This window comes from Salmo salar, chromosome 01, assembly GCF_965601325.2.
Source record: "Salmo salar chromosome 01, fSalSal1, whole genome shotgun sequence".
Classification (NCBI taxonomy): Eukaryota; Metazoa; Chordata; class Actinopteri; order Salmoniformes; family Salmonidae; genus Salmo; species Salmo salar.
The window spans coordinates 89,541,157-89,554,133 of NC_138291.1; the positions used below are offsets into that span (position 1 = coordinate 89,541,157).

General features: G+C 39.4%; 1 long non-coding RNA gene across 1 annotated transcript; it reads right to left on the minus strand.

Annotated features, from left to right (window-relative positions):
• Positions 1–194: 194 nt before the first annotated feature.
• Positions 195–9,597, minus strand: LOC145880054 (uncharacterized). The gene is made up of 2 exons (XR_014392948.1): positions 9,102–9,597; positions 195–2,658 (listed from the first exon to the last, which is right to left on the minus strand). It is a non-coding gene; the product is annotated as an uncharacterized LOC145880054 (long non-coding RNA).
• Between the last annotated feature and the right edge of the window lie 3,380 nt (positions 9,598–12,977).

Below are 12,977 nucleotides of genomic sequence, written 5' to 3' on the forward strand. Positions count from 1 at the left end.
TTAGGAGCAATTTCCAAATGCCTGAAGGTACCACGTTCGTCTGTACAAACAATAGTGCGCAAGTATAAACACCATGGGACCGTCATACCGCTCAGGAATTTTCTATCCTAATGATAATAATTAACAATCAATAAGCCTTGACTAATTCCCAAGGTTTGTAAGACAATGGGTTAATAATTAGGCAAGGTGTCAGCTTTCTGCAAAATGTTCGTACAGTTTATTCAGAGAACGTTCTCCAGTTCATACGCAAAACATCTATTATATACCAGGCTCCTCATTTACGCACACACATTACACACTAACACTAAGGAGAGTTAATTGTTCTTCCCCAGAACTCTCAACACCGTAAATTCTTACCCAGCTGACAGTTTCAGTACTCTGAGATTAGGGAAACCTGGAGGGTTCAAGCTAGGTCAGGTCAACCACAGTTTAACAGTTCTTGATGTTTACTTAAACACACAGACCTCCATTCCTAGTCAATCTCATGAGACTCTCATGAGACTTATGGTTAACAGTCAAAACTGTTCGCTGCTCTGGCACCCCAATGGTGGAACAAGCTCCCTCACGACGCCAGGACAGCGGAGTCAATCGCCACCTTCCGGAGACACCTGAAACCCCACTTCTTTAACGAATACCCCTCCAAAAAAAGATATAGATGTACTATTGTAAAGTGGTTGTTCCACTGGATATCATAAGGTGAATGCACCAATTTGTAAGTCGCTCTGGATAAGAGCGTCTGCTAAATGACGTAAATGTAAATGTTAACCCTTTAGTTACTTATGCTACAGGCTATATATATCCATGCTACATAACTACTAATTAATAATGGATTATTGATTAATTTACCTTTATTAGATCATTCTCTTATCATTCCACCCTTAAATGACTAATAATACACATTGATTATCAAATGCTACATGTAAACATAATTGTGATACAAGGATTAACCATACCAATACATGTATATACATCCGGTACTCATCAATGACTGTCCTGGGCCTATTTCCAATTATGACACTTCGAAATAGGATTTTCATCATAATTATCATTAAAGGAACAGTCAATCTAAACGTTGAGAATGGTTTCATCAAACATTGGCTCCTCATGGTTAAAAGAAACGGAGCCATCTTCCTGGCCTGGAGGCCCGTGTTTGTCCTCCCACTGATCGGAGCTCGGAATTGGTCCATATCTCACCATCTGTTGCGTCATCGATCTCTCTAGAGTTCTGGTGATTAAACCTTTCATACTTGGCATATACTCATCAATCACACAATATGAACACACTCATACAGGTGAAAGCAGCCCATAATACAGTTCTTACAACACTTTTCCATTTCCCAAACATGAGCTGTGTTATCAGGAATGTAGGTACAGCAATGAACCTAATCATTCTACCTACACCGCCCTCTTCTGCCAATAACATATCGAGAGTCAGTCTATTTTACCAGGTCATGAGGGAGGTGGCGGATAATTGGTCAGAGAACCTCTTTACTGCATCCCCGGTTTCATTCATGAATCTCTGTTGATTATAAAAGATGTCATTAATCCAATCCACATTTCTATTTATTGTCAACCACCAAAATAATGTAGTGTTAAAGCCTTCACATATTTGATTCATAGCTTTGTATTCATCTGGAACTTCCCTAAGGATGCCAATAGCATCCATCTAGACAAAGCTACTCCCATCCTGGTCAAAACTCCTCCTGTTCCTACTTTAGCCTCCTATAACTGGCCTCTGATGACTAATTCGAACTGGTTGGACCAATAACCCCAGGGCGCAAGTTCCTAACCACCCTTTGTGGTAATTTCTGTCGTGTGCGTCCTTTGCTGGTACTAGCCCACCCTACATCAGTTATAGGTGTGGTGAGATTAAGAATTTTCTCATGTACTTCTAAACCTGACTCAGTCACATTAACGACTACCTTTCAGCCATTAAAATCATCTAAGTTCTCGGCGCCATTCTTGTATCTATAACACTGGTACTCATCAGGAATTTAAGTGAACCGAGGTGGGTTGGCTGAGTACTTCAATCTGGCCAACCCAATCCCTGTAAAGTTATTTGCTTTCCTAGGGAATTGTTTAATGTTTACCTTATATCCTACATCTTGATCTTCTTTGGCTCCTTATTCTGTACATCACTCATCAGTGTATTATATAGTTTATCTTTTCATTCTTATAAATGACAACAGTGTCATATGATTAGTACCAGAAGGTGGTGGATCTGAATGTATCAGAAAGGTTACCAAGACTACGATGCAGCTCAGTCTCTACTCTTCCCAAAAACCGCCAACCCTCTCCTGCCCTTAGTCGATCTGCTAGGTACCACCCCATACTCACACCTCTAGGAGCACACACAGTGATGAATGGTCGGGATAGGGAATCTTCGTAAAGGAGGTAACCCCCGGACCCTGTTGGTACTCGGTTCTTCTCCTAACTCTGTGTGTGATCAGCAGTGCTCATATGTGTACATACCTTCTTGCAGTGGATAACGTGGACCCAAGTGACTTTCTCAGCTTTTCTAATGGCAAAGGCAGTGGTTTAACAGAACCTGGTATGGGCCTTCCCAACGGGGCTGCTTCCAGTCTTTTCTCCTCAGGGAATGGATCCACACCCAGTCTCCTGGTTGGATTGAGTGTATCACCTTCTCCTGTAATTCACCTGTTGGACACAAAATCTTGGACATATGGGTTTGGTTAACAAACAGTCTTCTCATGTGCTCTGCTAGTATATCTTTAACTTCAATGTCTGCTTGTTCTATTCTCCCTAACAATGGCATTCTATAGGCTCTACCTGATTAGCTAAAATGTCATCCATCCTTTAAAGAGATAGATCCTAGTAAACCAACTATAGGGATAATATCTTGACCTAATATTTTAGCTACCATAATCATGTCCACCAAGTAAGTTGGGAACGCTTCTACCCATTTGCTATACTTATCTATCATTGTTAAACACCCCTTCTTCCCCTCTCTTCGGAGTAGTTCAATAAGGTCCATTTCCAAATGTTGGAGTGGATATTCTACAAATTTTTTTTTTTAAAGTAATTATCCTCTGTGCCATTAACCTGTTATGGCTAGGGGGCAGTATTTTCACGGCTGGATAAAAAAACGTACCTGATTTAATCTGGTTACTACTCCTGCCCAGTAACTAGAATATGCATATAATTATTGGCTTTGGATAGAAAACACCCTAAAGTTTCTAAAACTGTTTGAATGGTGTCTGTGAGTATAACAGAACTCATATGGCAGGCAAAAACCTGAGAAGATTTCATGCAGGAAGTGGCCTGTCTGACAAGGTGTCGTTCTTCTTGTCTCTGTTTATTGAAGAGTGAGGATCTTAGCTGTCCCGTGACACTTCCTACGGCTGCCATAGGCTCTCAGAAGGCGGCAAAATGGTGAATCGTGGCTTTGCAGGCTCTGGCTGAAAAAAAGTAGCGCGTTTGGGTAGTGGCTGGTTACAGTACTGTGAGACTCAGGCTCGTGCCCGCGTCGACCGAAAGCTTTGTTTTCTTTCCTCTGTTTAGCTAAATGGACATTCCCGGTCGGAATATTATCGCTTTTTTACGAGAAAAATTGCATAAAAATGGATTTTAAACAGCGGTTGACATGCTTCGAAGTACGGTAATGGAATATTTAGATTTTTTTTGTCACGAATTGCGCCATGCGCACGACCCTGATTTACCATTTCGGATAGTGTCTGGGACGCACTAACAAAACCCCAAAAAGCTATTTTAAAATCGGACATATCGAGTGCATAGAGGAGTTCTGTATCTATAATTCTTAAAATAATTGTTGTGCTTTTTGTGAACGTTTATCGTGAGTAATTTAGTAAATTGTTAGCAAGTTCCCCGGAAGTTTGCGGGGGGTATGCTAGTTCTGAACTTCACATGCTAATGTAAAAAGCTGTTTTTTGATATAAATATGAACTTGATTGAACAAAACATGCATGTATTGTTTAACATAATGTCCTAGGTGTGTCATCTGATGAAGATCATCAAAGGTTAGTGCTGCATTTAGCTGTCTTCTGGGTTTTTGTGACATTATATGCTAGCTTGATTAATGGGTGTCTGATTATTTCTGGCTTGGTACTCTGCTGACATAATCTAATGTTTTGCTTTCGCTGTAAAGCCTTTTTGAAATCGGACAGTGTGGTTAGATAAAGGAGAGTCTTGTCTTTAAAATGCTATGAAATAGTCATATGTTTGAAAAATTGAAGTTTTTGTATTTTTGAGGAATTTGTAATTCGTGCCACGCCTATCATTGGATATTGGAGCAGGTGTTCCACTAGCGGAACGTCTAGATGTAAGAGGTTAAGTAGTTATCCTCTAGGCCACCACTCTTTCCTAACCTGCAGTGTTTCCTAACCTGTTCTATCACCTGCTCTACCATCCTTCCCCCCTATTGATACATGGCTCAGCCCATGTATCAATACTGCTGCATATCTAAACAATGTCTTTGGTAAGATTAGTAAATTATCTTTATGTCAGACCTTATCTTGTAGGATTGCCCCTTTCATTTTCCACTTGTCCAATTATTCCTGGGGCATTCGTTCTCCGCTATCCTGTAACAATTCTCTGTCAAGTGTCTGATCTTCTTTAAAATGTATCTGTGCTGCTTTGTATGGTTTTAAATGCCTATGTGCTTGTCTGTGTAAATAGTAACTTTTCTCTCCTTTCTTATCCTGCCGGCTCTAGTCAATGCTACTATTTCGGCCTGCTGTGCAGAATAGTGTCTGGTCAACGGTTCAGTGTCTAACACCTTTGTTCCTGAAACCAACTAAGCTTTCATTCCCCTTTTAGTTAGGGTAACAACTACTTTCAACAAAATTATCATATCTCCTCCTAGTGAATTTACCAAACATAACTTAAAATCAAAACTAAAATACATGCCAATGGAGCTGATAGTCTCTCCATGAATTAATATCCTAAAGCTAAGCGAACCAAACTAAATTCTCTTCCTATCTTCTCCTCCTGGCCCCCCTCCTTTCATCCTGCTACTCCCAACCCTCAAGGTTTCAGCAGTGCGGGGGAGGACTTCTCCGTCTGCCCTTCCTTCTATCTGTCTGTTGCTCTTTCTCATAACAGTCAGTGTTAAATACTGGTTGTTTCCAAATATTGACTAAATGTCTCACTGTCTCCCTGGTTGCACTCCTGGATTTTAGAAAAATCAACATGTCTGTGGTAGTAATATCTAGATTATTGCATCGTTAAGTAAGTTTATCTGTTACTCTCAATGATCCTGGATCACAGATGTCATATATCCCTGTCCTGTTGGCTTAGAATATGTCCTAAATACTTAACCTAAGTCTTACCATTATTAAACTTATTCTTGCTAACTCAATAACCTTGTTCAATAACAAAATATAATAATACTTATTATATCAATTCCACAGCCTTGTTGTGTTCAATCTCTTTCACTGAATACAACAGCTGACTACCTAAAGGAAAATACTTATCTAAATAATGTATAAAAATACTACTACTGGTCAAAAGATATTCAAACAACATAATCAGATCAAAATGACTAATCTGAACAATTCCACAAAGAAAAATCATTGTACCCTTATCGTCATTCTGCCTTCTCATTGGTTCAAATTACCAATATGTCTAAGAACTTTAAACTCTATCATCATTATCAGTTCTACAAATTTCCTTAAAGTTAGTATCACAAGTGACCCTTTTTCTTCATTATCCAAATGGCCCTCCTATGCGGCTGATCAGACCTCACAGGAGAGCCATAATAGAGGTCAAAAGTCATACCACTCCTTCACAAAAGGGTTTCTTCCTAGATTTAGACAAATTAATGAAAAATTGTCCAACTTTATCTACATATTGTATCTCAGGTTCCTGGAACTTCCCTTATAAAAATAATCCACGTGTTTAATTAAAACTCAGAAAATAAAACTTCCAAAATGCCATGTGTGTATACCCCTTTAAGATATCCTGTCCCTAGGAATTTTTCCCAAAGAGAGTTAAGCGCTCCTTTTTCCATAAAATAACCACGAACATTTGGTCATCATTCCTTATACTACACCGATTCAGAAACCCAAACGTTAACTACAAACCAAACCTAATAATAATTCCACTGTACTTTCTCAAATCATTAATCATTCGTTTTAAACTTCCTCGATGGTTCTGTGTACTTTAATTGAACATACACTACCCTTGGATACAATACTGTACTTCCAATCTATGAAACTCCCATATTTAACGTACCATTTGACTAATTTGACCCAAGTTTGCTTAAAACCTTAAAACCCCTTCAGTTTGTCTGCAAACAGGCCCATTCTGTTTGCTAGGAATACCCTGCCATTATACACACAACTGTGTTTAATGTGCACCGTCCCTGTAAAAATAAAATTAACTCAACCTGCAATTCACTTTACTGACTTGACATTTTTCCATGCAATGTTCAATTCACTGGTGTTACTAAACAATCAAACCACGAATCAATAACCAGAATTTATCACAAAACTTTTACGATTCCATTATTTAGACCAGAATTGCTTCCAACCACATATAGTCCAGTGCTCACAACCAACTCTCCTCTTTTAACCCGTAGGGAAAAACATGACCTCTTTTCAAACAACTTTCTGCCTTACCTCTATCGTAAGATTAAAACCAATGTTACAACTTTATCTCTCTTTCGGCTTCACTCTTATGAAATGTCCAAGACTTTTAAAAATACCATGTATATCGCCAAATCTATAAAATACATCTTTCAACTCTTTTTAGCATAAAAATAAACACCTTTCGGTGGTTACAATTCTATCGCAATTACCTATCCGCTCCTTATAATTCATTAGATTTAGTTAACTGCATTTTCCTTGATTCCGTCATTCAAATACAACTCCCATTCTCTATATATCCTTTAAGCAGGCCATTTAGACCACAAACAACGTACTTTATCGAATTCGCCTCGCTATTATTTTGAATGAATCTGTCTTTCAATTTAAACTAAACAAGCTATCAAAACATTCGGTTTCTATCTTAAACAAACACTAACAACCGTGTCATTCCAGTCAAAACCTAACAATAATTAAATTAACATTTAGTCCCCTGGTGCATGGGCTAGGATACAAACCCGAGCCTCCCGCATGGCAGGCAAGAATTCTACCACTGAACCACCAATGCTATTGCTTAGGGCTGCAATTTTGGTGGTTGTGTCACAATGTTTACAGGGAGCCTAACACTCCCGGGCGAAATGTCCTGTCTTATCGCAATTAAAAGGCTTTCTATCATCTGGTTCTATCCTTTTTCTACTCTCCCTGTTTCCCATTTTCTCTTTCTCCTTTTGACAATCTTGGTTATTATGTCCCGTTTTGTTACAATGTTTACACGGTGCCTCACAATCCCTTGCATAATGCCCCGACTTCTGACAGTTGAAACATGTATTTGTCTTATTCCTATCCATTTTTTTCTTTTTTTTTTCTTGAACACAGTTACCCCGACAGTTACTGTTAGATGCTCTACCTCAACCGGCTCACTCTTTTTACAGTCTCGGTTATTATGACCTACTTTATTGCAGTGTTTACACGGTGCCTCACAATCTCTAGCGAAATGACCCAGTTTGTTACAGTTAAAGCATCTATCTCCCCCTTTCTTTTGACTGTCTCTATCCACTTTTCTCGACTTTCTCCCTTTCTCCATCTCTATCCGCTTTCTCAATAAGTTTGCTAAATCCTGTTCTCCTTTCTGTGTCTCTGTGAGGGCCTTGGGAGTCCTCTCCGTCTGAGAGGATTTACTACTCATGTTCATTAAATTACTATCGTAGTTATTCTGCTCCTTCTCACAACCTGTGTCTTCTTGCTATAAATCTCTATGTGTGTGCTGTTTACCGCTAGTTTCATTAACCTAGAATTTTAGAATAATTATTCGTATGGATCCTGACATTAATTATATCTCACACGTATACGTATACGATATAAATAATAAGTTGTACTTATTTTCTTGTCGTTTCTTGCGACTTTTGACTGATCAATATATCTATCTCACACACAAATAATTATCTTTTTTTATTCTATGTGTGTGCTTTCAAAACTCTGATTCAATTTACTTCTATGTGCATCTCTTACCTACTGGTAATTTCCTCTAGGATCCCAGAATAATTACTTTTATGACTTTTGATAGATCCATTAGGTATCACATGTATATGGCTTTTGACCCTCTTATCTATCTCACACGCAATTATCCTCTTACCCCCGTGGAAATTTCCCAATGTGTCTATGTGTTGAATCTTTACCCACTGTTAATTTCCTCTCTATGTGGGTGCTTTTCACTTTACAATCTATGTGTGTGTGCTGTATTTTATGTCTCCTCGTCTCTATCTCTCTCAAAACTTTTTCAATAGAGTTGTCTTTTGATCGGACATTAGGTCGCATACGTATGCAACTATAAGCTATTTTCCAGGGGTCGGAAAGCCCTAGTTAACGGCCTATTTATCTGTTGCTTCTTGTAACTTTTGACTTTAATATCTTGTATCTCACTCCGCTATATTAGGTTTCCCTTCTTTAATGGATAATCAGACCTATATGTGCGCCTCCTTAAGATCTGACCATCCCTTTCTATCGTCGTTATTTCGATAGGCGATCTATATCAATACAATCATGACTCTGACCTCCTCCTTCATAATTCTACTATATTTCGCCCTCCAATTTAGGAATTTCTCCCTATGTCTTTCGACCCTTTTTTATGTTTTCAGGTCTCACCATAAGCTAGTTTTGTTTTCTGCAGTGGCCACAGTTGCACAGGGTCATTTCGGACCCTGCCTCATCATTTTTGAATTTACAACTAATTCCTGTCTTCCATTTGCACAGAATACTTGGTTGCCTTTAAAACATTTTTCTCTATCCAAACTTATAAAGACAGGTCACCAGCTATAAACTCCATCCGGATATTCCAGCATCTAACACCCAGAGTACATTAAAATCCTCTAATCGCTCCCGCCTTTCATTCTCACATCAATCGCTTTTGCCTTTAATGCAAACATACAGGTGCATCTCTCATTTCATCATGTAATGCAAACATACAGGTGCATCACTCATTCATAATTTAATGTAATCATACAGGTGCTATTCCCCCAAAACTGAATAAAGCTCACTGACCTTGTTCTTTGCAGCTGAGGTTTCAATGTTGGTAGAATCTCGTCACCGCCTCTGTCGCATACCAGTTTGCCACCGGCCTGTAAAGAACCCTCAGCAAGGGGCCAGGTCTTTGATCTAGGGATATTTCATCCGCCCGCGCACGGTTTCGGTGTCTCCCTGGACCGACAGGGGCAGATTTTGAGATCTGGCTCGAAAAGGACCAAGCTGTTAAAATAATTTTCTATCCTAATGATAATAATTAACAATCAATAAGCCTTGACCTTATTCCCAAGGTTTGTAAGACAATGGGTTAATAATTAGGCAAGGACTCAGCTTTCTGCAAAAGGTTCCTACAGTTTATTCAGAGAACGTTCTCCAGTTCATACACAAAACATCTATTATATACCAGGCTCCTCATTTATGCACACACATTACATACTAACACTAAAGATAGTTAATTGTTCTTCCCCAGAACTCTCAACACCGAAAATTCTTACCCAGCTGACAGTTTCAGTACTCTGAGATTAGGGAAACCTGGAGGGTTCAAGCTAGGTCAGGTCAACCACAGTTTAACAGTTCTTGATGTTTTCTTAAACACACAGACCTCCATTCCTAGTCAATCTCATGAGACTTATGCTTAACCCTTTAGTTACTTATGCTACAGGCTATATATATCCATGCTACATAACTACTAATTAATAATGGATTATTGATTCATTTACCTTTATTAGATAATTCTCTTATCAGAGACGCATTCTGTATCCTAGAGATGAATGTACTTTGGTGCGAAAAGTGCAAATCAATCCCAGAACAACAGCAAAGGACCTTGTGAAGATGCTGGAGGAAACGGATACAAAAGTATTTATATCCACAGTAAAACGAGTCCTATATTGACATTACCTGAAAGGCCGCTCAGCAAGGAAGAAGCCACTGCTCCAAAACGGCCATAAAAAAGCCAGACTACGGTTTGCAACTGCACATGGGGACAAAGATCGTACATTTTGGAGACATTTCCTCTGGTCTGATGAAACAAAAAAGGAACTGTTTGGCCATAATGAGCATCGTTATGTTTGGAGGAAAAAGGGGGATGCTTGCAAGCCGAAGAACACCATCTCAACCGTGAAGCGCGGGGGTGGCAGCATCATGTTGTGGGGGTGCTTTGCTGCAGGAGGGACTGGTGCACTTCACAAAATAGATGGCTTCATGAGGAAGAAAAATTATGTGGATATATTGAAGCAACATCTCAAGACATCAGTCAGGAAGTTAAAGCTTGGTCGCAAATGGGTCTTCCAAATGAACAATGACCCCAAGCATACCTTCAAAGTTGTGGCAAAATGGCTTAAGGACAACAAAGTCAAGGTATTGGAGTGGTCATCACAAAGCCCTGACCTCAATCCTATAGAAAATGTGTGGGCAGAACTGAAAAGGCAAGGAGGCCAACTTATTGTAAGAAGCTTGTGATGAAAGAAATTAAAGTTGAAATAAATCATTCTCTCTACTATTATTCTGACATTTCACATTCTTAAAATAAAGTGGTGATCCTAACTGAACTAAGACAGAGAATGTTTACTTGGATTAAATGTCAGGAACTGTGAAAAACGGACTTGAAATATATTTGGCTAAGGTGTATGTAAACTTCCGACTTCAACTGAATATATATATACAGTACCAGTCAAAAGTTTGGACACACCTACTCATTCAAGGGTTTTTCATTATTTTTACTATTTTCTACGTTGTAGAATAAAAGTGATGTAATCAAAACCATGAAATAACACATGGAATTATGTAGTAACCAACAAAATGTAATTTTGAGAGTCACTTAAGAACAAATTCTTATTTTACAGTTATTTTATGGTTGTGATACAGCCCAGGATCGAACCCGGTTCTAGCATTGTGATGGAGTGCTTTAGACCGCTGCGCCACTCTGTCCCCCACATATGGAATCATGTAGTAACCAAAAAAGTGTTAAACAAATCAAAATATATTTTAGATTCTTCAAAGTAGCCACCCTTTGCCTTGATGACCGCTTTGCACACTCTTGGCATTCTCTCAACCAGCTTCATGAGGTAGTCACCTGGAATGGATTTCAATTAACAGGTGTGCATTGTTCATTAGAGTTAGAGTTCATTAGTTACCAGCCTCAGAAATTGCAGCCCAATAAATGCTTCACAGAGTTCAAGTAACAGACACATCTCAACATCAGCTGTTCAGTGGAGACTGTGTGAATCAGGCCTTCATGGTCAAATTGCTGCAAAGAAACCACTATTAAAGGACACCAATAAGAAGAAAAGACTTGCTTGGGCCAAGAAACACAAGCAATTGACATAAGACCATTGGAAATCTGTCCTTTGGTCTGGTGAGTTCAAATTTGAGATTTTTGGTTCCAACCGATGTGTCTTTGTGAGACACAGAGTAGGTGAACGGAAGATCTCCGCATGTGTGGTTCCCACCGTGAAGCATGGAAGAGGAGGTGTGATGTGTGGGGAGCTTTGCTGGTGACACTGTCTGTGATTTATTTAGAATTCAAGGGACACTTAACCAGCATGCCTACCACAGCATTCTGCAGCAATACACCATCCCATCTGGTTTGCGCTTCGTGGGACTGTCATTTGTTTTTCAACAGGACAATGACCCAACACACCTCCAGGCTGTGTAAGGGCTATTTGACCAAGGAGAGTGATGGAGTGCTGCATTAGATGACCTGGCCTCCAATCACCCGACCTCAACCCAATTGAGATGATTTGGGATGTGTTGGACCGCGGAGTGAAGGAAAAGCAGCCAAACGAGTGCTCAGCATATGTGGGAATTCCTTCAAGACTGTTAGAAAAGCATTCCAGGTGAAGCTGGTTGAGAGAATGCCAATAATGTGCAAAGCTGTCATCAAGGAAAAGGGTGGCTACTTTGAAGAATCTCAAATATAAAATATATTTTGATTTGTTTAACCCTTTTTTGGTTACTACATGATTCCATATGTGTTATTTCATAGTTTTGATGTCTTCACTATTATTCTACAATGTAGAAAATAGTCAAAATCAAGAAAAACCCTTGAATGAGTAGGTGTCCAAACTTTTGACTAGTACAGTACCTATGACCATAGTATTTACATTAGCAATTGCTGCACAGCTTATTGGTGGATCAAGTGAATGAAGGCTACCGTTGGCCTTGTATGTTTTGATCCAGAACAAATAAGATGAAATGTGAGTGAAATATGAATTAATGCTATTGTACATTGGTTGTAATCAAATCAAAACAAATTTAATTTGTCACATGTGCCGAATACAACAGGTGCAAACCTTACTGTGAAATGCTTACTTACAAGCCCTTAACCAACAATGTAGTTTTAAGAAAAATAAGAGTAAAGAACTAAATTTATTAAGAGTAAATGAAAGAGTAGGTGTGTCCAAACGTTTGACTGGTACTGTATCTTAAGATGAATGCACTAACTGTAAGTTGCTCTGGAAGGCCTCGCAGTTGCCAGCTGTGCCACTAGAGATTCTGGTTTGAGTCCAGTCTCTGTTGCAGCTGGCTGTGACCGGGAGACCCATGGGGCAGCGCACTATCCCATCACGCTCTAGCGACTCCTGTGGCAGGCCAGGCGCATGTATGCTGACATGGTCGCCAGGTGTACGGTGTTTCCTCCGACACATTGGTGTGGCTGGCTTCTGGGTTAAGCGTGTAGTGTGGCTTGGTTGGGTTGTGTTTCGGAGGACGCATGGCTCTCGACCTTCGCCTCTCCTGAGTCCGTACGGGAGTTACAGCGATGAGACAAGACTGTAACTACCAATTGGATACCATGAAAAAGGGTTTAAAACAATACATTTCTCTGGATGTAAGAGTGAAATCTGCTAAATGACTAAAATGTAAACATAATCTTTTATAATCTATTCAAAGGGGTTA